Here is a 25,470-nt window from a genome sequence, read left to right as displayed (position 1 = left end):
TAAGTAAACAACATTCTGAGTTTTCTTTCCAATTTGAGAACTAAAAAAGGTAACCTTCCAAAAAATAAGGTGAAAATAATATTTTACTGAAATGTAACATCCCAAAACACATTTGTTGGCTAAATTAGGCTCTACCCTCAAACAAAAAACTCAAGGGCCTTTCAAAAGTAACTGAAATATCAACCTAAACTGATGTCTTTTATTCATGAGAAGTCACCTAAATTTGTGGTTCCTAAAATATCAGAAATATGATAAAACATTGCTGCAATTAAGTTTGAAAAGTTTCTTAAGTAGAACATAAAACCCACAAGCACAAAAGGAAAAAATTGATAATTTAGATTATGTTAAAATTGGGAATTTTGTTCAACAAAAGACCTGGTTAAGAATGAAAAAGCAGCATAAAGTTGGAGATGATATTTGCAATAATTACATTTGATAAATGACATATCTAGAATATATAAAGAACTACAAATTATTAAAGAAAAAGACGATGGGACAATAGCCATAAGACTTACTTAAAAAAAGAAGATATCCAAATAGCTAATAAGCATATTAAAAAGTGTTCATCTTCATAAGTTATCAGTGAATTGGAAATTAAAACCATAATGTGATATTACATCTAACCCACCACAATGGCTAAAATGAAAAAGATGAAAAATACGACTTGGCAAAGATTTGCAGCAACCGGAATCCACATACACCAATATTGGGCATGTAAATTGATACAACCTCTCGGAAAACTGTTTGGCCCTAATGTTAATGTATGCAATTCTACTATTTATATACCTAACAAAAATTCATACATGTGTTCACGAAAAGACATGCACTAGCATGTTTGTAGCAGTACTCTAAATAGTAGCCCTAAAATGGAAATTTCCCAAGTGCCCATCAATAGTAGAATGGATAAATAAATTGTAATATAGTCACACAATGGAATTCTATACAGAAATAGGAAAATTTTAGAACTATAATAGCAATATGGATGAATCTTAGAAAAAATGTTGGGCAAAGAAGCCAAACACAAAAGAGAGCATATACTATTGTTCCTTTTATATAAAATATTAAAATAGGCAAAACTAATCAATGTTGTTAGAAGTGGACAGTGGTTCTTTTTTTTAAGATTTATTTATTTATTTGAGAGAGAGAGAGAGCACACATGAGCAGGTGGGTTGGGGGGATAGAGGGGGAGGGAGAGGAAGAGGGAAAAAATCCCAAGCAGATTCCAAGTGGAGTGAAGCCTGAACGGGGCTCCATATGGGGCTCCACTGGGGCTCCACATGGGGCTCTATCACATGACCCATGAGATCATGACCTGAGCCAAAACCAGAAGTCGGTCGTTCAACCAACTGGGCCACCCAGGCGCCCCTGGGACAGTGGTTATTCTTGACAGGGGAAGGGGAATGTGAATAATGACTGAAAAAGAGCATGCCGCAGGGCTTTTGTGATAATGGTAATATTTCTGGATGGGGTGTTGGTTATAAGGGTACACTCAGTTTATGAAAATTCACCCATCTGTACTCTTATGATATGTGCATATTACAATTCATGTTATAGTTTAGTAAAAAAGTTTTTTTTAAAAAAATCACTGAAACTATAGAACTCTAATATTCCATATTTACCAGAATTTCTCTTAGAAGTGTTTGCATGTATTTGGAAGCAGTATTTTCATAACATACTGGCTAGAAGGTAGTATGGTAGAAATATCTGCTCTTTTGCCTGCCCTATATACCTTCTTGCTCTTCTAGAAGTGAAATTTCAATTTTCCTTTGGATAACTATCTATTATTACATGATGAGCCCTTCAGATGCAATGTCCCTTCCCCCACACTTCCCCACTACAGGTGTACACATGCAACTCAAGCCACCTACTTAGAGTACCCTATCTATCTAGTCACAGTGATTGGTCCAATATTGGCATATATCCCCAAAAGAGTCAATTATAGTCCTCTTTAGTAGATTTGAGTTTGAGGGTGCTTGGTATACCCTTTGACACTCAGGTACATAAGCCAATAAGTCTCATTTTTTTTACATGGTTCCAGTTGCTTGCAGCCCAAAGAGTTCTGACCAGTACAAGAGGTAATGTCTCTGAAGGATATGTTCAGTTCACACAGTTGATTGTCAAATTATCTTGTAAAAAGGGTGGTTTCTAGTTAACACTGGAAGTTTTGGCTAGGTATAGGCAAACTTTTCTGCTCAGTACTTTATTAATCTATTGCTGTGTAACAAATTACCACAAATGTAGTGGCTTAAAATAACACATGTTTATTATCTCTCTGTTTCTGTGAGTCAGGAATCCAGGCATGACTTACCTTGGTACTCTACTTCATGATTTCACACAAGGCTGCAATCAAGTGTCAGCCAGGGTTGGGGTCTCCTCTGAAAGCTTGACTAGAGAATTGAATACAAATTTAAATAATATCAGTTTGAAGGGGCACCAATATATTAGCTTGTTTGCCCTGGCATATATTCACAGCTGGTATAAGTATTCATTAAGAATGAATTGATGTAAAAGAAGCATTTGACAAAATACAGCATCTTTTCATGATTAAAACTCTCCACAGTGTAGGGATAGAGGGAACATAACTCAATATCATATCATTCTCATGGAAGAAAAACTGCAAGCCTTTTCCCTGAGGTCAGGAACACAACAGGGATGCCCACTCTCACCACCATTGTTCAACACAGTATTAGAAGTCCTAGCCTCAGCAATCAGACAACAAAAAGAAATCAAAGGCATTCAAATTGGCAAAGAAGTAGTCAAATTCTCACTCTTCACAGATGACATGATACTCTATGTGGAAAACCTGAAAGACTCTACCCCAAAATTGCTAGAACTCATATAGGAATTCAGCAATGTGGCAGGATACAAAATCAATGCACAGAAATCAGTTGCATTTCTATACACTAACAATGAGACTGAAGAAAGAGAAATTAAGGAATCAATCCCATTTACAATTGCACCAAAAACCATAAGATACCTAGGAATAAACCTAACCAGAGCTAAAGGATCCATACTCTAAAAACTACAGAACACTTATGAAAGAAATTGAGGAAGACACAAAGAGATAGAAAAACATTCCATGCTCATGGATTGGAGGAACAAATATTGTGAAAATGTCTATGCTACCCAGAGCAATCTACACATTCAAAGCAATCCCTATCAAAATACCATCAACTTTTGTCACAGAGCTAGAACAAATAATCCTAAAATTTGTATGGAACCAGAAAAGACCCTGAACAGCCAGAGGAATGTTGAAAAAGAAAAGCAAAGCTGGCGGCATCACAATTCCGGACTTCAAGCTCTATTACAAAGCTGTCATCATCAAGACAGTATGGTAACTGGCACAAAAACAGATGCACAGATCAATGGAACAGAATAGAGAACCCAGAAATGGATCCTCGACTCCATGGTCAACTCAGTTTTGACAAAGCAGGAAAGAATATCCAATCGAAAAAAGACAGTCTCTTCAGCAAATGGTGTTGGGAAAATTGGACAGCCACATGCAGAAGAATGAAACTGGACCATTTCCTTACACCACACACAAAAATAGACCCAAAATGGTTGAAAGACCTAAATATGAGACAGGAAGCCATCAAAATCCTAGAGTAGAACACAGGCAGCAACCTCTTCCACCTTGGCCACAGCAACTTCTTGCTAGACAGGTCTCCAAAGGCAAGGGAAACAAAAGCAAAAATGAACTGCTGGGACTTCATCAAGATAACAAGCTTCTGCACAGCAAAGGAAACAGTCAACAAAACTAAAAGGCAACCTATGGAATGGGAGAAGATATTTGTAAATGACATATCAGATAAAGAGCTAGTATCCAAGATCTATCAAGAACTTATCAAACTCAACACCCAAGAAACAAGTAATCCAGTCAAGAAATGGGCAGAAGACATGAATAGGCATTTCTCCAAAGAAGACATACAAATGGCCAACAGACACATGAGAAAATGCTTCACATCACTCAGCATCAGGGAAATACAAATCAAAACCACCATGAGATACCACCTCACACCAGTCAGAATGGCTAAAATTAACAACAGAGGAAACAACAAATGTAGAGAAAGGGGAACCCTCTTACACTGTTGGTGGGAATGCAAGCTGGTATAGTCACTCTGGAAAACAGTATGGAGATTCCTCAAGAAGTTAAAAATAGAGCTACCCTATGACTCAGCAATTGCACTACTAGGTATTTACCCCAAAGATACAGATGTAGTGAAACGAAGGGGCACCTGCACCCCAAATTTCATAGCAGCAATGTCCACAATAGACAAACTGTGGAAGGAACTGAGATGTCCTTTGACAGATGAATGGATAAAGAAGATGTGGTATGTATATGTATACACAATGGAATATTACTCAGCCATCAGAAAGGATGAATACCTATCAATTACATCAACGTGGATGGAGGATATTATGCTAAGTGAAATAGGTCAATCAGAGAAAGACAATTATCATATTGTTTCACTCGTGTGAAATATAAGAAACAGTGCAGAGTATCATAAGGGAAGAAAGAAAACTGAATGGGAAGAAATCAGAGAGAAACCATGAGAAACTCTGGACTCTGGGAAACAAACTGAGGGTTGCTGAGAGGGAGGTTGGTGGAGGGATGGGGTAACTGGTGATGGGCATTAAGGAGGGCACGTGATGAGCGCTAGGTGTTATATGCAACTGATGAATTATTGCACACTATATCTGAAACCAATGATATACTATATTTTGGCTAATTGAATTTAAATAAAAAAAGAAACAATGGCCTAGGGGGTCTAGAAGGTCAAGGAGCTTGGAAATGATGCATAGAAAATTAAAACAAATGTGGAAAACTTGGTTTTGATACCTTGTAATTATACCTCTGTAATGATACCTCTGTACTTCTGAAACCTTGAGAAATCAAAGACATATAATAAACCGTGGAGCAAAATTTTGCTCTAAGATACTGATAGTCAAGTACTCCCTGAACTTTATTTTTTTCCATTAAGCACTTTAAATTGACTTTACACTTGTCATCTATTTGGATTCCCCTGACATATATCAGAGAAGGCAAGATAAATTGGTTAAAATCACAGATACACCACAAACTTAACACTTGGAAAGAAAGAAAGTTATAAATAATGTGTGTGTGATTTTTTATATTTTATACAGTACATTATATACCATAGGATAAACAGAACACATAATGTTTCCCTTTAGCTTATAAATTCTACCTTTACCTCCATTTTTCCTCCAGTTCAAATGTTACCCTTTAGAGGTTATGTGAAGGAACAGAGAAAGAAGACTTCTGTATCTATAGTTGAGTGGTTTACAGCAAAGGAATTAATGTCAGTCAAACACAGGGATAAAAAAATAAAACCCTATTGGTTTATGACCAAAATAGCATGTCTAGTCAGGTTAATGCTGACACACATTTCCAAATTCACAGGCAATTCCCAGTTTATAAATAGGCAATGTTCCAAAAACTCATTTGTAAGCATTCATTAAATGACAATTACTATTATTATCAGAGGCACACATGACCTATGATAAATATGAAACAACTCTGAAGATATAGTTAGTAGCAGTTTTCTCTGTCATAGAGAAAGCATGTGCATGTGCTAGAAGGTCTGAATCAACAGCATAAAGACTGTGGCCCTAGGTTCTAGGCACTGGACTCTTTAAGAGTGTGACTTACCTGAACTCCCAGTATCAGTATCTCTGTGGAAGCCTGTGCTTTGAGTCCTATCTCTCCTCCATCTATTGAAAACCTATTAAGACCAGAAGCTGAAGAAATAGTCGTAGCAGGGAGAGAGGAAGAAGAGCAAAGCACTGCAAAAATCCAGGGCCCCCATTTGCATCATAGCCCAAGTGAATGCTACCCTTGAGGAAGATGCTGAGTTCTCACACAATTAGAAATACATGAAAACTGAGTCAAGTCACTCTTTGCAGACCTGTCATGAGCATCTGCTGTCATGCCTGCCCAGCATCACTTTCTCACTGTTTGGGCAACAGTTCAGTTTTCATGGGTATCTACTCTCCCATGCTCTCAATGGATGCAGTTCAGGTAAGCTGACTACGACACCCCAGGGGTGCACAAATGAGTGACTCAGGCCTAACAGATAAGAGTGATTGTTTTGTGATTAAAAACAGTGATTGGTTGATGGACAGGTATGTGGGTAATGACCCAATTTGGATCAATGAAGAGTCAGCCCTGGGACTTTTGCCAGAACAATTACAAAAGAGACATTTACTTTTGGGCTTGTAAAATTGTAGGCTATAGAGCCAGTCTGGGAATTAAGCTCTCCTGGGACAGGGCTGAAGCAACATTTGAATAGCAAATGTGTTGTACTAAAACTATTGCTAGTAATCAATGAATGTCCTAGGTACTGCAACTTTCTCCTCACTTGGGGTAGTTTCCAGTGTCTTTTAGATTTCCAAAAGGCTGAGGATGGCCTTCCTCTCACCTGTTGTTGAGTTTGATCTTACTGTCCCTATATCCACACTCTACTACCCAAAGTCCTCTTTAATATTTTCTCCAGATGGCCAGTTATAGTCATACTTTAGAATTCCTGACAACCTGTCTTGATATGCCAGTGTTCAAAGAATGCATATATAGACCAAACTTAATGTAGCAAAATACCATTATGTAAGAAAGAAATTTCCAACAAAACTCCCTAAAATGGAATGGGATACCTCATAAAGTTCCATGTCACTGGAGGTATTCTGTATCACTAAGACTCAGCAAGATGAACAAATCCAAAGCAAAGCAAGGCAAAGCCAAACAATAACCTAACTGAAAAGGCCATGCTCCTTCCACCATGCCAAGCTACATTATTTTTCCAGTCTCTCTGTTATAGATAGATTTGCAATGTGTTTTGGCTTTCCTATGTCTCTCACTGCCCTACAATGATCAGGGGTGTGTATTTTCAAGATGGGTACCTAGTATGTGACCACAGAACAATGTGGAATAAATTATACACAGAAAGATTGATCTAAGGTCATGTCTAGTTCAAAACATAATATCATAGAATCTCAGTTTCTTCATTGGTAAAACCAGTATAAACATAATCTGACTCCATTTTTTGAAGTTTGACTACTGAGAGCTTTTAAGCCTCACCCCTTTTCCCTACATCTGGGAGGACTGGTAAGAATGCCAAGATGCTCCCTCTTTTGATGTTGATGGGAAGTTCAAAGTTCCCTAAACCCTCACCCTAGCCCAATCCCCCAACTACCAAAACAAAATGAAACGAAACGAAACGAAACACCTGAGCCAGTCCCATTTCCATGCTCTCTCTCAAGCCATCTCCTTGGGAGCCACCCTGCTTTCCCCAGAAAGCCTCATTATGTAATAAACTTTTTCATACCCTCTTGCTATATAAGTGCCATTATCAGTCTTGACATGCAAACCCAATTTGGGGTTGGGGTCCCTTTGTTTCTGAGGAGTGGTCACAACATTGGGAATAATACTAGGTACCTTCAAGGATTATTGTGAGACTAAGAATGCAGTAAAGTACAGTGCTTTACAATCACATAGTAGGTGCTCATAAGATTGTGATACAGTTGAAATGAGTTATTATAAAGCAATTTATAACAATGTCTAGGACATATAAGTGCTTTCTAAGTGTTTGATAAAGAGCTTTTATTATTTCTGCTAGTGTGTAATCAACGCTTTAATTTTTGCACATGAAAGAAAATCCATAATTGATATCTAAAATTGCATCTAGAAAGTATTTACTTAGAATATGATATACTCCTAGTGCACTTATAAGCCCGTTTAAGAAAAACAAAATTTCCGATTCCTAGATGTCATTTTTATGAGCTCAGGTATAGATAGGTAAAATACTGATAAGAATGCACATTTATGTTCTTTCATAATAATAAACTGGAGAATATGTAGGGTGCCTGCCATTGCCAGCACGGAAAGAGTTTTAGTTCATTCAGGAATGGAGACCTCCCACTGGGATTCTGATGATGGTAAAACAATGGAGTTGGAATAAGGTTCAACTCAACCCACCTGGGGAAGAATTCATGACAGAGATTCACACACACACACACACACACACACACACCCCTAACAGACTGACCACTCTATGAAACTTAAGAGGAGAAGGGATCTAATGGTAATTTTTTTAAAGCCCCCAAGATTTCCAGAGGTAATAGAACTGAGGGCAGCCTGAGAAGAAGCCATGATAGAGACCAACCATGGCAAATTTGGGCATGTTTCCAATTTGTACTCTCTCTCAAGCAAGTTAAATGTGCATTTAATACACTCCACTACTAGCATATGGTTGCTGTTAATCTGTAGTCCTTTATCAAGTAAATTTCTGCAGCCTCTGACTTGAAGTATCCATGAACTGCAGGGAGAAATGAGATCTGTAATGCATCAAGGAGAACTAGGACCTATTTGGAGAATGCACTGACAGCTATAGATAATAGCCTGGAAGACCTCTAGGAAGAAGAACCCTTAAGTCCAGAAACATCATCAGGTCTGAAAGCCAATGTTTGTACAGGTCAATCTAACCATTACGGCCCTCCTCCCAAGTGATGGTAGATGCTTCTATGAAAGAAGACACCCTATAAAACAATAATTGATGTTAGAACTATGATAGGCCATTGGTCCCTTATCCCCATTGACCCTTAAAAAGGTTCTTTCTCTCCTTTTAAGAGGTAAAGGGAAGACAAGACATTGTGGTCAGCATGCTTTTAACTGGAAAATCTCTATCAGGCACATTAAATTGAAATGCTAAGTAAATGTTAATTCTCTTACCCCACTTTTCCCCTTCCACATGCTCATCCTTAATGCAAAGTGAAAAAACCCCATGAATTCCTTTTAAATAAAATGAAAAAGAATGCGCTGTAGGAGCCTCTCAGCCCTGCTAATAATGCAAGTGACTTAACAACGTGTACAAAAGATTTAACCAGAATAGAGTCCGAATTTTCAAAGTAAATAATTTGTAGCCTCATTATCTCAGCTTTAGACTAGCTGGAGGAAAATTTTTGGAAAGCAGGGCAGAAGCCACCCTATGAGAGGCCAACAGGGCAAATTCCAGGAACTGTGTGTCCCCATACCAAGCCCCATCTTGATGTCACCACACCCTGCCAATGCTGGCAGTGCAGACTACTGTATAGATGCATATTCAGGAAGAGCTGGCATTGGGGACCTCAATACACACCCCATATTATTCATTCTTGCAAAGTGACAGCGTTCTAAGTTACAGAGCATGGTCATACTCCCAGGATTCCTGCTTTAGATAAAAGGACCTCTACAACCCCAGCTACAAAGTTTTTTTAGATTTGTGTGTTTGAGTTGTGCTTTTTTTTTTTTTAAGGAAATGGAAAATGGGTATTGTGTTTTGTTGTTGCTCAAAGGCTAGCATAGTACCTGATATATCTAGGCATCCAGGATATCATGTGTTGTTTACTCAAATATGAACTAAACATGAAAACTGCCAGTCCTATTAGGACTCTAAAAGGATGATAATAGCTAACACTTACATAGTCTCTATTATATGCCAGACCCTGTTCTAAGTGCTTGAAGTTACTACATTTTTTGTTTTTTTACTTTTTTCTTACCCTTGCAATAGCCCTATAAGGTAGGTATAACAATTAATAGGAACAACTATTATTATACTCACTCTACAGATGGGAATATAGAGACTCATAACAATTAACTAACTTGCCCCAGATTGCCAACTTATAGTTGGAGTAGCTGACTGAATTTAGCCCAGATGGTCTGGTTCTGGAGTCAGTGCCCCTAACCACTAAGCCATACTGCCTCACAAGAAGAGTAGAAGCAAAGTTTCCACTTATACTGGACCCTTCTTACAAAGAGATGACTGAATCTATGTATAGCCATGTGTGTTTTAATAAATATACATCTACATCCTGTGGAAGAAGCACAATCTGAAATCCTGAACTCTCTTCTAACTAGTGAGGATCCAGAACTTAAATATATACAGTCCCTTTCAATTGGATTAGGAAGAAAAACCTCACAATTCAAATTAAGCACAGTTTGCAAAAACACACCTTTATATAACAATCCAGACATAAAAATTAATGAGCCAGATTTGGTTTGAGATCCTATGAAAAAAATTATTTAAGTTATGGAAGACCCAAGACTGCTTTCCTGAGTAGAGTTATTAACTCAAACAGGTCAGGTCTGATGCTGGAACACATAGAAAGAAGTCCAGGCCATTATTATTTCTGAAAGTTCCCAACTCTATAAAATAAAGAAATGCAAACACATGGCTACTTGATATGCAGGTCTTCTTAAATATTTACAAATTAGTAATTTAACAAGTTAATTTTTATTTTCTTTTTATTTTAGCTTTTTTTTTTTTAGAGGGAGAGGGGGAAAGAGAGAGAAAGCATGAGCAGTGGGGAGGGGCAGAGGGGGAGAGAGAGAGAGAGAGAGAGAATCCCAAGCAGGCTCCACTCACAGCACAGAGCCCAACGTGGGGCTCTCACAACCCTGAGATCATGACCTGAGCCAAAATCAAGAGTTGGATGCTTAATACAGAAAAATGAAACTCAACTATTTGCTTACACAATACACAATGATAAACTTTAAATGGATTAAAGACCTCAATGTGAGGCAGGAATCCATCAAAGTCCTAGAGAAGAACATAGATAGTTACCTCTTTGACATCGGCCACAGCAACTTCTTTCAAGATACATCTCCAAAGGCAAGGGAAACAAAAGCGAAAATGAACTTTTGGGACTTCATCAGGATAAAAAGCTTCTGCACAGCAAAGGAAACAGTCAACAAAACAAAGAGGCAACCCACGGAATGGGAGAAGATATTTGCAAATGACACTACAGATAAAGGGCTGGTATCCCAGATCTATAAAGAACTTCTCAAACTCAACACCCAAAAAACAAATAAGTCAAAAAATGAGCAGAAGACATGAAGAGACACTTCTCCAAAGAAGACATAAAATGGCTAACAGACACATGAAAAAATGTTCATCATTAGCCATCAGGGAAATTCAAATCAAAACCACATTGAGATACCATCTTACACCAGTTAGAATGGCAAAAATTGACATGGCAAGAAACAACAAATGTTGGCGAGATTGTGGAGAAAGGGGAACCCTCTTACACTGTTGGTGGGAACGCAAGTTGGTACAGCCACTTTGGAAAACTGTGGAGGTTCCTCAAAAATTTAAAAATAGAGCTACCCTATGACCCAGCATTTGCACTACTGGCTATTTACCCCAAAGATACAGATGTAGTGAAACGAAGGGGCATCTGCACCCCAATTTTCAGAGCAGCAATGTCCACAATAGCCAAACTGTAGAAAGAGCCGAGATGCCCTTCAACAGATGAATGGATAAAGAAGATGTGGTCCATATATACAGTGGAATATTACTCAGCCATCAGAAAGGATGAATATCCAACTCTTGCATCAATATGGATGGAACTGGAGGAGATTATGCTAAGTGAAATAAGTCAAGCAGAGAAAATCAATTATCATATGGCTTCACTTATTTGTGGAACATAAAGAATAGCATGGAGGACATTAGGAGAAGGAAGGGAAAAATGAAGGGGGGGAAATCAGAGGGAGAGACAACCATGAGAGACTATGGACTCCGAGAAACAAACTGAGGGTTTTAGAGGGGAGGGGGGTGGGGGGAATGAGTTAGCCCAGTGATGGACTATTAAGGAGGACATGTATTGCATGGAGCACTGGGTGTTATATGCAAACAATGAATCATGGAATATTACATCAAAAACTAATGATGTAATGTATGGTGACTAACTTAACATAATAAAATAAAATTTTTTAAAAAAGTGAACCACCAATTTACATTTAAAATGCAAGAAAAAAAAAACCCACACTAATGATGTACTGTATGGTAACTAACATAACATAATAAAAATAACATAATAAAAATAAGAGTTGGATGCTTAACCAACTGAACCACCCAGGCACCCCTAACAAGTTAATTTTTAAACAAAACATAATATAGTGTACAGATTGTGCTATCTAAAGGGCAACTAAAGTATTTATAAAAACATTACTTCAAAATATACTTGATGATGGGACACAAGTTTAAAGTTGCTGATAAGGGGCACCTGGGTGGCTCAGTAGTCAAGCATCTGCCTTCGGCTGAGGTCATGATCCCAGGGTCCTGGGATCAAGTCCCACATCGGGCTCCCTGCTCAGCAGGGGGCCTGCTTCCTGCTTCTCCCTGTCTAGTTCCTCCGTGCTTGTGTTCCCTCTATCTCTCTCTCAATCTGTGTCAAATAAATAAATAAATAAATAAATAAATAAATAAATAAATAAAATCTATAAAGTTGCTGATAAATGTAATCGTGGTGAATGTGGGTAAAATTTCCTTTGGAGATGTGATTTTGAGACCCTTCCTGAATGTCCTGAGCCAAATGGCCTTCCTGGTACCCTGTGGTAGAACTTGGTGGAATCTAAACATGTCCCTTCCTTCCCTCCTTCCCTCCCCTCTTTCTTCCCTCCTTATTTGCTTCCTTCAGTTTATTTAACATTTCAAATAGATTATATATATCATTTTACATTCACCTAATCGAAGATTCTGAGTCTAAAAATGATTACAGTCAAAATTTTCTATCCCACCTCTGCCCCCTCATCTTTTTTTTAGTTTTTTCTTTTAAGATTTATTTATTTGAAAGAGAGAGAGAGAGAGAGCACACAGAGGGAGAGGGAGAAGCTGACTCCCTGCTGAGTAGGGAGTTAGACACAGGGAACCTGGGATTATGACCTGAGCCAAAGGCAGACACTTAACCAACTGAGCCACCCAGGCACCCCTGCCCTCTCATCTAACTAGTTCCTACCTTCCCCCCATAAATGACCACTCGTATACTAGCTCCTTGTATCGCATTCCAGAGATTGTTTTTCTTTATATACAAGTGAATACCAGTATGTATTTCCCCTCTTCCCTCCCCTCTCCTATATTCACAACATACTATAGATGTCCCTCTGTATCTTTCTTTCTTCACTTAACAACATAACATGTCTTTGAGATTCCTCCATATCAGAACAGAGAAGCTTCCTTACTCTTTGCACAGCTGCCAGTATTTCATTGTATGCTCATTGTAAAATATATTTGGCCAATGCCCTATTGATGAATATTTAGGTTCTATCCCACTATTTTCTTATTTCATACAATGCACAAACATGTCTGTCTATCTTCTTACTTGGTTCATCTACTTCCTAACCATGTCTGTTTTCTTGCTGGATTCTCTCTACTGTTACTTTAAATACTAGTGAAATATTGGTCTTCCACAGGATTTCCTTTTCTTCTAACACCATAGTTTCTCTTTAGGAAATCCCAACTACCTTCCTATATCAACTTTCATATCTTAATACACGTTTAAGATTCTAAATTTATATCTGCAGCCCCTCCATCCTTCCTGAGCATTCCACATCCAACCATCTAGACACCCCAAACCCCAAATGACTAAGTACAAAGATACCACCTTACCCCACAACCTCATTTCCTCCTGTATTAATATCTCCATTGACTGACTTTATTTGGTAGCCCACTTGATGAAACTGGTCATTCAAACAGGCATCAAATACTTTATTCTGCATCCTAATGGTTCTCAAATCCACCCCTCTCCTCTTCATCTCTGTATTTTTGCCTTAGTTCAGTCACTGGTCATCTTCCACCCAATTTTCATCTTCTAACTGGCTTCTATCTCTAAACTAGGTGTTGCAAACTGAAATGCCAACAGGCAACAGACAGGTAACTTAACTGAATAAAACAGGTCAGGTATAGATATTTTGGTGTGATGGCATCCTGGAGAACACATGCTTCATCTAGAACACTTCCAGGTCTTTAAGTGAAGAATGTTGGTTGCTAGATTTAGCAAATGCAAATTCAAGTCTCCAATGCAATATTTGGGACATACTTACACTATAAAATTAGCCACTGTTTAGCTGAAATTCAAATTCAGTTGTGTGTCCTGTATTTTATCCAATAACCCTATCCAGACCCTTCTTCAGAGATAAGAGGGAGAGGACAAAAGAGATGACTGATGATGTATGCTAACAGACAGTGGGGTTGAGAAGTCAGGCTGTTGGCACAAGAAGGTCTAGTTAATCCGAGGAGACAGAAAAGTCAAAGGCGGCAGGAACTAATAAAAGTGAATTTTGTGTAGTGGATACCGATTGGATTGCTCATCTATTGTGTGTTGAACTGTGTTCCCCAAAAAAATATGTTCAAGTCCTAAGCCCCAGTATGTGTGTCTGTGACCTTATTTGCAACTAGGGTCTCTGCGAATATAAGTTAAAATGACATCATACCGGATTAGGGTGGGCCCTAATACAATGACTGGTATCCTTATAAAAAGAGGGAAATTTGAACACAGAGACAGAGAGGGGAACAGCATGTAAAAACACAGGCGGAGATTGGAGTGAGGTAGCTACAAACCAAACAATGCCAAGGATTGCTAGTCGCCACAGAAGCTAGGAAGAGGTAAGGAAGGATTCTTCCCTAAGGCCTTCAGAGAGAGCATGACACCTTGATCTTGGACTTCAAGCCTCTAGGACTGCAAGAGAGTAAATTTCTGTTGTTTTAAGCCACCCAGTTTGTAGTAATTTGTTATAGCAGTCTTAAGAAATTAAGCCCTTTCCTCCATAACCCACTTGCAGCAGCAATGCTGGTATGTGACTGGTCTGAAGCAGGGACAGCAGAAGTAAAACCAGTGACCACAGCTGAGCTAGTGTCCCTCCCTCTGGTTTGGTACTATGAGATTTTGGTCATTCTCTGGTAACTGGACCTTAACTATGTAAACTTGGGAACCTATCTATCTGTCCTGCTACAAGGTCTGGAAACTCAAAGCCAGTCCCTCTGCAGAGATAGAACCAGCCTTCATAATAAGTGAGCCATTGGTTCTAGTCTGTCTCCGGGGCCCAGATCTTTGCCTTTGGGTTTCTTTTTTATTATTATTATTATGTTATGTTAATCCCCAAACCAGACAAAGACCCCATCAAAAAGAATTACAGACCAATATCCTTGATGAACATGGATTCAAAAATTCTCACCGGGTGCCTGGGTGGCTCAGTTGGTTAAGCGACTGCCTTCAGCTCAGGTCATGATCCTGGAGTCCCGGGATCGAGTCCCGCATCGGGCTCCCTGCTCAGCAGGGAGTCTGCTTCTCCCTCGGACCCTCTTCCCTCTCATGCTCTCTATCTCTCATTCTCTCTCTCTCTCAAATAAATAAATAAAATCTTTAAAAAAAAAATTCTCACCAAAATACTAGCCAATAGGATCCAACAGTACATTAAAAGCATTATTCAATCCAATCAAGTGGGATTTATCCCTGGGCTGCAAGGTTGGTTCAACATCCGCAAATCAATCAATGTGATACAATACATTAATAAAAGAAAGAACAAGAACCATATGATCATCTCAATAGGTGCAGAAAAAGCATTTGACAAAGTACAGCATCCTTTCTTGATCAAAACTCTTCAGAGTATAGGGATAGAGGGTACATACCTCAATATCATAAAAGCCATCTATGAAAAACCCACAGCGAATATCATTCTCAATGGGGAAAAGCTGAGAGCTTTCCCCCTAAGGTCAGGAACACAGCAGGGATGTCCACTATCACCACTGCTATTCAACATAGCATTAGAAGTCCTAGCCACAGCAATCAGACAACAAAAAGAAATAAAAGGCATCCGAATCTGTAAAGAAGAAATGAAACTCTCACTCTTTGCAGATGATATGATGCCTTTGGGTTTCTAAGAAGACCATCTGCCCTTATAACAAATTCCCACTTTTCACTTAAACTAGCTTCAACTAGATTCACTTATGGTCTCTCTGTTACCTGCTACCAGAAGACACATCCCATAGTTTATAATTACCTCTGTGACAAATGGAAAAGAGGCATTCAGGTACTAGTTTGCTAGTAACAAAATGCCACAAACCGAGTGAGACTAGAAGTCCCAAACCAAGGTGTTGGCAAGGATGGTTCCTTCTGAGGCCTTGAGGGAAGGATGTATTCCAGGCCTCTCTTGTTGGCCTGTGGACAGCCACTTTCATGTTCATTTGGCATTCTCTCCATGTGTCTGTCTCCAAATTTCCAAGATTTTTATAAGGACATCAGTCATATTGGACTAGAGTATCCCCTAATGACCTCATTTTAGCTTGATCACCTCTGTAAAGACCCCTTCTCCAAATAAGGTCAGGTTCTGAGGTACTGAGGGTTAGGACTTCGACATATACATTTTTTGTGGGAATATAATTCAACCCATAACAGTAGGAAGCCCATCTGAGACTGTAAGTCCTGACATTTGCAAAAACTTACTAAGTTACTTTATAAGCACTGGTCAAAGGGCAGGTTATTCTTGGCAGTGGCCCCACCTTGTTTTCAAAATACGCCTCAGATTCAGAGTCAAAGAAAACTGTGCCAACTCTAATTTCACTAAAGACTTAAGCAGAAACTTGGTTTAATCCTCTTTGCTTCTCTCACCATCCACTGAAACTTCAGTGCTCTCAAACTACCCCCTCAGACCTAAGAGGTTGCATTTCCAAATTCACAAAGTTTTACTTGCTTTGGTCATCTTTGGTTTTTAAACTTTTACATTCAAAGAGAGATGTCAATGAAGGAGATGTTCAGACAGGACTTTGCTAAGTACTTTCAGGGACAAGGATAGAAGGGGGTCCCTAGTCCAGGATCTATTTTGCATGGGTTGAAACAACAAAACTTACAGTCTCAGGTTTTTTGTGTGTATATTCATTTTAAATTTTCTTGCAGACGAGTATATTTCTAAGAAGTTTCTATTGCTCAAGAAATGCCATATTTATAGAGTGATAGCTAAATGAAGAGGGCTTCCAAATATCTTAGCAGGCTAAGATTCAAAATCTGGTTCTTACATTTTAGGTTCAGAACCCTACCTGGGCAAAACTCATGCTCACCAAGATAATAAAAAACTGATGTATAAACCAGAATGCCAAGGTATTTACCCATGTTTGGGTATAGACCTTTTAAGGAAGAGCATACTCATGTTTGCTATTCAGGAAAGCCCCTTTATTGGAAGCATGTGGACTCAAGCAGTACCAGGTGTGAACTGTGATGGACACAGGCGTGTGCCATCCCATTTCCCTCCCCTTGCACTCCCTCAGTTGCAGAGGCTATAATGGTTAATAGCTCACACAATCCTTAGCTGAAGACAGCCTCTGCACTCAAGATCATGCCCCTTCTCAGTGTAGTCTGCATGTTTTGACTGAAAAGGCTTGGTGAGAAGGCCTGGTCTCTTGCTCCAATTCATGACAACTCAGGACAAGTCTGCAGGGCCATTTCTGCTCCAAAGGGATTAGCCTAGGCCTCTGTTGTGTCAGTCTTATCTCCCAACTTCTTCCTCTGCCACATTCTTGCTTTGTTCATTACTCCAGAGGTATTGATCCTGACAGCTCTCCCCAGTTAATTTCCTGCACATAAAACCCCATTTCAGAGTCTGCTTCCCAGGGAATCTGATCTGCAAATATGCATAACTGGAGATGCCTGTACTATCATTTTTTACCAAAGATAAGAAGGGCAATAAATACAATTGTCATAGAGCAACTATTTATTTGGCAGGGCCGAGACTAGATAAAAAGGAATAAAAAGATGAATGTGTCTACCAGTAGATACTCTAACATATTTACATAGCCACAGGGTAGAGCTGTATTATGGAAACTCCAGTAGGATCATGGAACGTTTCCTGGAGATGACGCCTGATCTGACTTTGGAGGGATAAGTAAGAGTTCACCAAGGGAAGGAAGATAAGAAAACATTCCAGGTAGAGGGAAGCATTTGCAGTGTGGTCAGGGGGATCATAATTACTAAATTTACCAAAACATGGAGTTGGCCAGAAGGTTTTATACCACCAAATTTAGCTCATTCAGTATAAACCAGTCACAATTACAAACAGAAGTGGTTGGTGGCTGGGTGGGTAGAGTGGCACCATAGTATTCTCAGTACTTAGATCTTAAATTTTAGAGTTTAAAGAAGGAGAACAGAGTGGAGAAAGAGGGTAGTAGTATTACCATCCAATACACGACCTCTTCACTGTGTTCTCTCTTTTAACACTAGAGGGAAGGATGTCTTTCTATCACGCATGCACAGAGATTTTCCCCTAAGCCACCTCTCAGTCCATACCACATCCTCAGCTATTGGGCAATCCCTTTCCTCTGGATGCCTTCTCTCCTCTTTCTTCCAAGTCCTCATCATTAATTGGGGTCACCAATATTTTCCTTGGTGGAGCCAGTGGCTATCTTTGGATGAGACAGAGAAGAGGCTTCAAGTGCTGTGCTTAGGTGAAGGGGATGAAGAAAACAGCTCTTTTATTCCCAACTTCTGAGTGAAACATGCACAAGACGATCCAATCACCTGCTCATGTTGGCCATTTCCCACGATATAAATCAAATGCTCTGGTAGGCAAACGGACTGAATTTTTCTTCCTCTTTGTAACAAAGATGCTTTCTCTCTTCCCTTTTTTAAATCTTAGTTTGGTATGGGAAAGAACCCTCAAAGAGGAATAGACAGGCAAGTCACCCCAGGAACGGACATCCTCATACATAAAATGACACTCAGAGACATCCCAGCAAATAAGTGACGAGCCAGTGTTCAAACCCTGGTCTCTTTGACTCCAAAGCCCATGGATGTTTCACAGTGTTCTGTGGAATGAGGGCAGGATAGGGACCTAACATCTATGGAGCATTTTCTATGTGCCAGTTCAGCGTGAGGTGTTTTATACTGGTTATCTAATCTAATTCTCCCCAAAATGCTATGAAGGTGATATAAGCTCAAGAGCAATTCTTCTCAAACAATACCACCAAATGCCCTCAACATGCAGAGAGCCAGCTCTAATCCTGTGTGATCCAGGGGTGTAGCTGTGAGCAGATGCTGCAAATAAGAGGGGGGGTGGAAGGGATGGGGTAGCTGGGTGATGGACACTGGGGAGGGTATGTGCTAAGGTGAGCGCTGTGAATTGTGTAAGACTGATGAATCACAGACCTGTACCCCTGAAACAAATAATACATTATGTTAATTTAAAAAAAAGAAATATTGGTGTGGCCTCATTTCCTATATAATTTCATTAAAAATTTAGGCTTCAACTCCATAAAATGTTTAATTTTAAAAAGCTATGTCCTTGCTGTACCCCTGAAACAAATAATACATTATGTGTTAAAAAAAGAAAAAGAAGATAGTAGGAAGGGAAAAATGCAGAGGGGAAATCAGAGGGGGAGACGAACCATGAGAGACTATGGACTCTGAGAAACAAACTGAGGGTTCTAGAGGGGAGGGGGATGGGGGGATGGGTTAGCCTGGTGATGGGTATTAAAGAGGGCACATTCTGCGTGGAGCACTGGGTGTTAAGCACAAACAATGAATCATGGAACCCTACATCAAGAATTAATGATATAATGTATGGTGATTAACATAACATAAAAAAAAGTTATGTCCTTGCCCCTTAAATTCTCAAGTGAAATCGACATTTCATAAAAATCTCCCCATTCATGTTGTGACTCCCTTCACCTTGCTTCTGATGCATCGCTAAGTGAAAATCTTCAGCAATAAGTTTATCTTACCATACTTTATGTCAGCAAATAGTAGGATGTAATTTGCATGGGAAGAGAAACTTTGCCTGTCTTGTTTACCACAGTATTCCCAGCACATAAAGCAGTGTGTGGAACATAGTAAGGGCTCACAGCACTTGCTGGAATGACGGTAAGAGGCAATCCCTGGAGTGTAGGCTTTTTGTAAATAGTTGGATCATTTTCTTAATCCCTATCTTCATGAGAAACTGAGGAACAATCTATAAAACTGCATAATGTGCAAACATTATATGTATGGTATGGGAAGATAGTCAGGATTAGTCTAAAACTTGCCCAAACTAGGGAAACAGCTCCTCTTCTAACAAGACTTTATTTTGATTCTTTTTTCCCTTTCAGTGAGAAGGATATTGTGGACACAAGAGATATCAGAGGGACAAGTAGTGCCATTCTACCTTGCTCCACTAAGTTATATACTGATGTTAGTACTGCTTCCATCTCTCAGTCAGGGGTAAGATTCCTCAACCATCCAAGCAGTAGACTGGTTGCCTATTTGAGTCAATCCAGTAATTTTTTTTCTACCAAGATGGATCATAAAGGTATTTTGACCCCTCTTATTATCTTCTCTAGGGCAGAAACTATGGGTTTATAACAACATCTATTATGATCTGAATGTTTGTATCCCCCTCCAAATTTATATGTTGAAGCCCTAACCCCCAATATAATGGTATTAGAAGGTGGGCCTCTGGAGGTAATTAGGATGAGGTCATGAGGGTCAAGCCCCCATGGTGCGATTAAGTCCTTATAAGAAGAAGAAACCAGAGCTCTCCGTTGCCACCACATAAGGACACACCTAGAAGGTGGCCATCTGAAAACCAGGAACAGAGTTCTTACCAGGAACCAAATCTGCTGGCATCCCTAGCTCAGATTTCAATTCACCAGAGGTGTGAGAAAATAAGTGTGTGCTGTTTACACAGCCCAGTTTATGATATTTCATTACAGCAGCCCAAGCTAACACAGTATCCAATCATAAGTTTCTTTTTTTGCCTTGCTTTAAATACAAGATAAGTTTCTTACTAGTTAAAACAAGCATGACTTCTAAATAAAGTGGCTTTAAGGTGGGGTTTGTAGATGTTACTTGTTTCCTTTCCTTATAGTAGCTACACAGCCTTTCTCTGGGAAAGGGGCACGAAAATTTTGGTATAACTTTCTTAACAACAATAGGCAATTGTCATAGTGTGTTAATCTCAACTGCTTCCCCTGGTAAGGAAAAACTGTTACCTGGCCTTGTCATGAGAGAGATTTTTCCCAAGGATTTCCCAGAATAATGATCTATTGTATTGAGAAAAACAGGTTATAAAATTGCATGTATTCTGTAGTTATATCTTTAGTAACATACATATTTATAGGCATAAAAACTATTCTGGAAGGCTAACCCAAGGGTGTTAATAGAAGTTATAGCTATATATTGGAATTGTGTGTAATTTTTAATTTTTTCCTTTTTGCTCACCTATTCTAAATTCTTGTGCCACAAAAATGTACTGCTTTTGCGATACAAAAAAAAAGTTTCAACTACTAAAATAATACAAGATTCAGAAAAGCTACATAAACAGCTTTTGAGAGGACTAAAATTGCACTTAGATTCTATGGCTTTTGGAAGGAGGTAAAGAAACTAACACTTACGGAGTACTTGTTATGTTTCAGCAATCCTGCAAGATGAGTGGTATCATTCCCATTTTACAGATGAGGAAATGTGAGGTTCAAGGTTACAGAAATAATTTAAATCACATACTGGTACAAAGCAAAACCAGAATTAAACCAGATTCATCTAATCCCAATGGCCACACCCTCTCCACTTGGCCAGACAGTTTCCAGCACTGCATGGTAGAAAGCACCAGACACCTGGTTTTACTCGTCACCACTCACAGCACCTTGTATACAACAGGCTATTGAAAATGGCTGCACCCAAGATGCATAAGAGTCGAGTCCTTTCTTACAGCTCAGGACAGGAATACCATGCGAGGCTCACAGGCATCCACTCACCCCTTCACTCACCCTGAGTAAAGACAGATGGCTGTGAGAACCTTATTACAACTGCAGTGTAACGTGGCTTTCATTCTCTCTGCTTGTGGTAAAAGCCCATTATTAGGGTGACTTAGAGCCCTTTGATAATTCTGAGATATACATGCTCTTAAGGGAAGTGTCTCTACATCATGCTTGACTGACAATTGGCCTCTTTGTTTAACAACTGGCAAAACATCACAGTGTTGTCTCAACTGCCCTTTGTTCCCCATCCTGTTAGATGTTTTGTTAAGCATTAATATGACTTTGATTTCCCATCACACCAAGAAACTTTGGGCAATTTATTTATTATCTCTCCTTGCCGTCACATCACTTCTGTGAAGAGCATAATTGCTAACCATTGTTTTCCCATCGTTAAAATGAACATAGTAGCACAGTGAACGTTGCACTTCATGGAATAAGTTTAGCAAAGTGGCAAGTGATTGGCAAAAACCAATGTTATAGAGGGAAGAAAGGCAAACTACGAACAGAATGTGGTTGAGTGAGGATACTTAGGGAGTGGAGGAAAATCATGTGGGATGTGTGGTGATGGAGGAAAAGTACCTGTGTTACAATGAGGACTATTTATGAAGCTCTCATAATGGGCCCGACCCTGGGCTAAGCACTTTACATGTGTTATGTGATTTATTCCCACAAGCAGGAGCTGAGCCAAGTTGTGTAAGGCTCTGAAGTTCATACACTTTGGGGTGGGGGCCTTTTCGATTGTAAAATTAAAAATACAACATGCCTAAAGACTCCCTAGGAGGGTCCCATACAAGTGAGGTACCTTGATGCTTAAACTTTCTTAGCTTCAGGGTAAACCCATAAACCCTCTCAAATATGTACTATCCATTCTACATATGAGGAAGCTCAGTGAGGTTAAACATAACCCTGTCTCCCAAGTAGCAGAGCAAGTATTCTAACCAGGCTTCCAAAATCCTTAAGGAATTACCCAAAGCCACCAAATCAACAATTCATGAAGACAAACCCCTGAAATGGCAGCACAACACCCGGATGTGGTTCTGAGAGTTTCCTGGCAGAGCCAGCCCCTGTCAGAACCTGTAGGGTTTGGAGTTGTGGAAACTTGCCTTGTCTCTGCAGGGATTTGCATCTATTAGATTCACAGGATCTGTAAAGCCACTGCTGAGGGAGAGGGAAAGACAGGTTTTAATGACTCTGCTCATTGTGTCCACAATCCAAACAGCATGGGAGGAAAAAGAAATCTTCTTAAGACATACATATTTAGGAACACCTGGGTGGTTCAGTCGGTTGAGTCTGCCTTCAGCTCAGGTCATAATCCCAGAGTCCCGGGAACTTGATCCCATCAGGCTCCTTGCTCAGTGGGGAGTCTGCTTCTCCCTCTGCTTCTCCCCCTTGCTTGTTCTCTCTCTCTCTCAAATAAATAAAATAAAATCTATAAAAAGAAAAAAGAAAGAAAGAAAATGCTTAATCCATAATCCTGGAAAAGAAGCTACCAGTGTTCAAAGCTGGATCTAATGATGTGCTGGTGAACCATCTCAAGGGACCAAGGGAGCCCCCATTTGTTTGTAGTGTTTTCCAATTTCCATGGTGTCAACACTCCTATCATGACTGGTTTCAAGTTGCCTCTGGTTGATTGGCTTGCAAAATTCCTGAATATTCAGCAATCAGCTTTTGCAAGCAGGTATAAGCCATTCCAGCACACCACTGGTTGGAGGTTTGACTTGGCTGTGATGATCACAGCCTCCAGGCCTCTGGATATTATAAAGATATTTCTGAACACTTAGAGGCAAGGGGTGCCTGGATAGCTCAGTCGGTTAAGCATCCAACTCTTGGTTTTGGCTCAGGGCATGATCGCAGGGTCCTGATATGGAGCTCCATGTCTGACTCCGTGCTCACCACGGAGTCTGCCTGTCCCTCTCCCTCTGCTCCTCCCCACCCCGCCGGAGTAAATAAAATAATAATTAAAAAATATCTCAGAGGCAAATATTCTTGGCCCTGAAATCTTGTCTAGTTGGCACTGTGGACAGAGGACTTGAGATTGCTAAAACTCAAAAATATAAGGGAAATGAGTTAGGGATTTTTTTTTAATTTAATTTTATTATGTTATGTTAATCACCATACATTATATCATTAGTTTTTGAGGTAGTGTTCCATGATTCATTGTTTGCGTATAACACCCAGGGCTCCATGCAGAATGTGCCCTCTTTAATACCCATTACCAGGCTAACCTATCCCCCCACCCCCTCCCCTCTAGAACCCTCAGTTTGTTTCTCAGAGTCCATAGTCTCTCATGGATTGTCTCCCCCTCCGATTTCCCCTCTTCATTTCGCCTTTCTATCTTATTTTTTTTTTAACATATAATGTATTATTTGTTTCAGAGGTACAGGTTTGTGATTCATCAGTCTTGCACAATTCACAGCGCTCACCATAGCACATACCCTCCCCAATGTCTATCACCCAGCCACCCCATCCCTCCAATTCACTACCCCTCCAGCAACCCTCAGTATATATCCTGAGATTAAGAATTCCTCATATCGGGCGCCTGGGTGGCTCAGTTGGGTAAGCGACTGCCTTCGGCTCAGGTCATGATCATGTGGGATCGAGTCCCACATCGGGCTCCCTGCTCAGCAGGGAGTCTGCTTCTCCCTCTGACCCTCTTCCCTCTCATGTGCTCTCTCTCTCTCTCATTCTTTCTCTCAAATAAATAAATAAAATCTTAAAAAAAAAAAAGAATTCCTCATATCAGTGAGATCATATGATACATGTCTTTCTCTGACTGACTTATTTTGCTTAGCATAATACCCTCCAGTTCCATCCACATCGTTGCAAATGGCAAGATCTCGTTTTTTTTGATGGCTGCATAATATTCCATTGTGTGTGTGTGTGTGTGTGTGTGTGTGTGTGTGTGTGTGTGTGTGTGTGTGTGTACACACCACATCTTCTTTATCCGTTCATCTGTTAATGGACATCTTGGCTCTTTCCATAGTTTGGCTATTGTAGACATTGCTGCTATAAACATTGGGGTGCACGTACCCCTTCGGATCCCTACATTTGTATCTTTGGGGTAAATACCCAATTGTGCAATTGCTGGGTTGTACGGTAGCTCTATTTTCAACTGTTTGAGGAACCTCCATACTGTTTTCCAGAGTGGCTGCACCAACTTGCATTCCCACCAACAGTGTAGGAGGGTTCCCCTTTCTCCGCATCCCCGCCAACATCTGTCGTTTCCTGACTTGTTAATTTTAGCCATTCTGACTGGTGTGAGGTGGTATCTCATTGAGGTTTTGATTTGGATTTCCCTGATGCCGAGCGATGTTAAGCACTTTTTCATGTGTCTGTTGGCCATTTGGATGTCTCCTTTAGAAAAATGTCTGTTCATGTCTTCTGCCCATTTCTCTATTGGATCATTTGTTCTTTTGGTGTTGAGTTTGGTAAGTTCTTTATAGATTTTTGATACTAGCTCTTTATCTGATATGTCATTTGCAAATATCTTCTCCCAGTCTGTTGGGTGTCCTTTGGTTTGGCTGACTGTTTCTTTTGCTGTGCAAAAGCTTTTTATTTTGAGGAGGTCCCAATAACTTCATTTTTTCCCTTGCTTCCCTTGTGTTTGGTGATGTTTCTAGGAAGAAGTTGCTGCGGCTGAGGTCGAAGAGGTTGCTGACTGTGTTCTCCTCTAGGATTTTGATGGACTCCTGTCTCACATTTAGGTCTTTCAACCATTTTGAGTCTATTTTTGTGTGTGGTGTAAGGAAATGATCCAGTTTCATTCTTCTGCATGTGGCTGTCCAATTTTCCCAACACCATTTGTTGAAGAGACTTTTTGCCATTGGACATTCTTTCCTGCTTTGTCGAAGATGAGTTGACCATAGGGTTGAGAGTCCATTTCTGGGCTCTCTATTGTGTTCCATTGATCTATGCGTCTGTTTTT

At 39.7% G+C, this 25,470-nt stretch overlaps 1 long non-coding RNA gene across 2 annotated transcripts in view; it reads right to left on the bottom strand.

Annotated features, from left to right (window-relative positions):
- LOC141374083 (uncharacterized) overlaps positions 1 to 25,470 on the bottom strand; it is a 98,107-nt gene that overhangs the window by 43,120 nt on the left and 29,517 nt on the right. Inside the window, exon 3 of one of the 2 annotated variants that reach the window (XR_012380644.1) lies at positions 22,931 to 22,974. The exons of the other annotated variant lie outside the window; for it this stretch is intronic. This is a non-coding gene — a long non-coding RNA (uncharacterized lncRNA). Of the gene's footprint in view, positions 1 to 22,930; positions 22,975 to 25,470 lie in introns of those variants that run through there. 2 annotated transcript variants of the gene reach the window in all.

The sequence above is a fragment of the Callorhinus ursinus genome, unplaced genomic scaffold (assembly GCF_003265705.2).
Source record: "Callorhinus ursinus isolate GAN/ISIS: 27379988/994484 unplaced genomic scaffold, GSC_fseal_2.0 scaffold14, whole genome shotgun sequence".
In the NCBI taxonomy this organism is placed as follows: Eukaryota; Metazoa; Chordata; class Mammalia; order Carnivora; family Otariidae; genus Callorhinus; species Callorhinus ursinus.
This window is presented reverse-complemented; position numbering and strand designations above follow the sequence as displayed.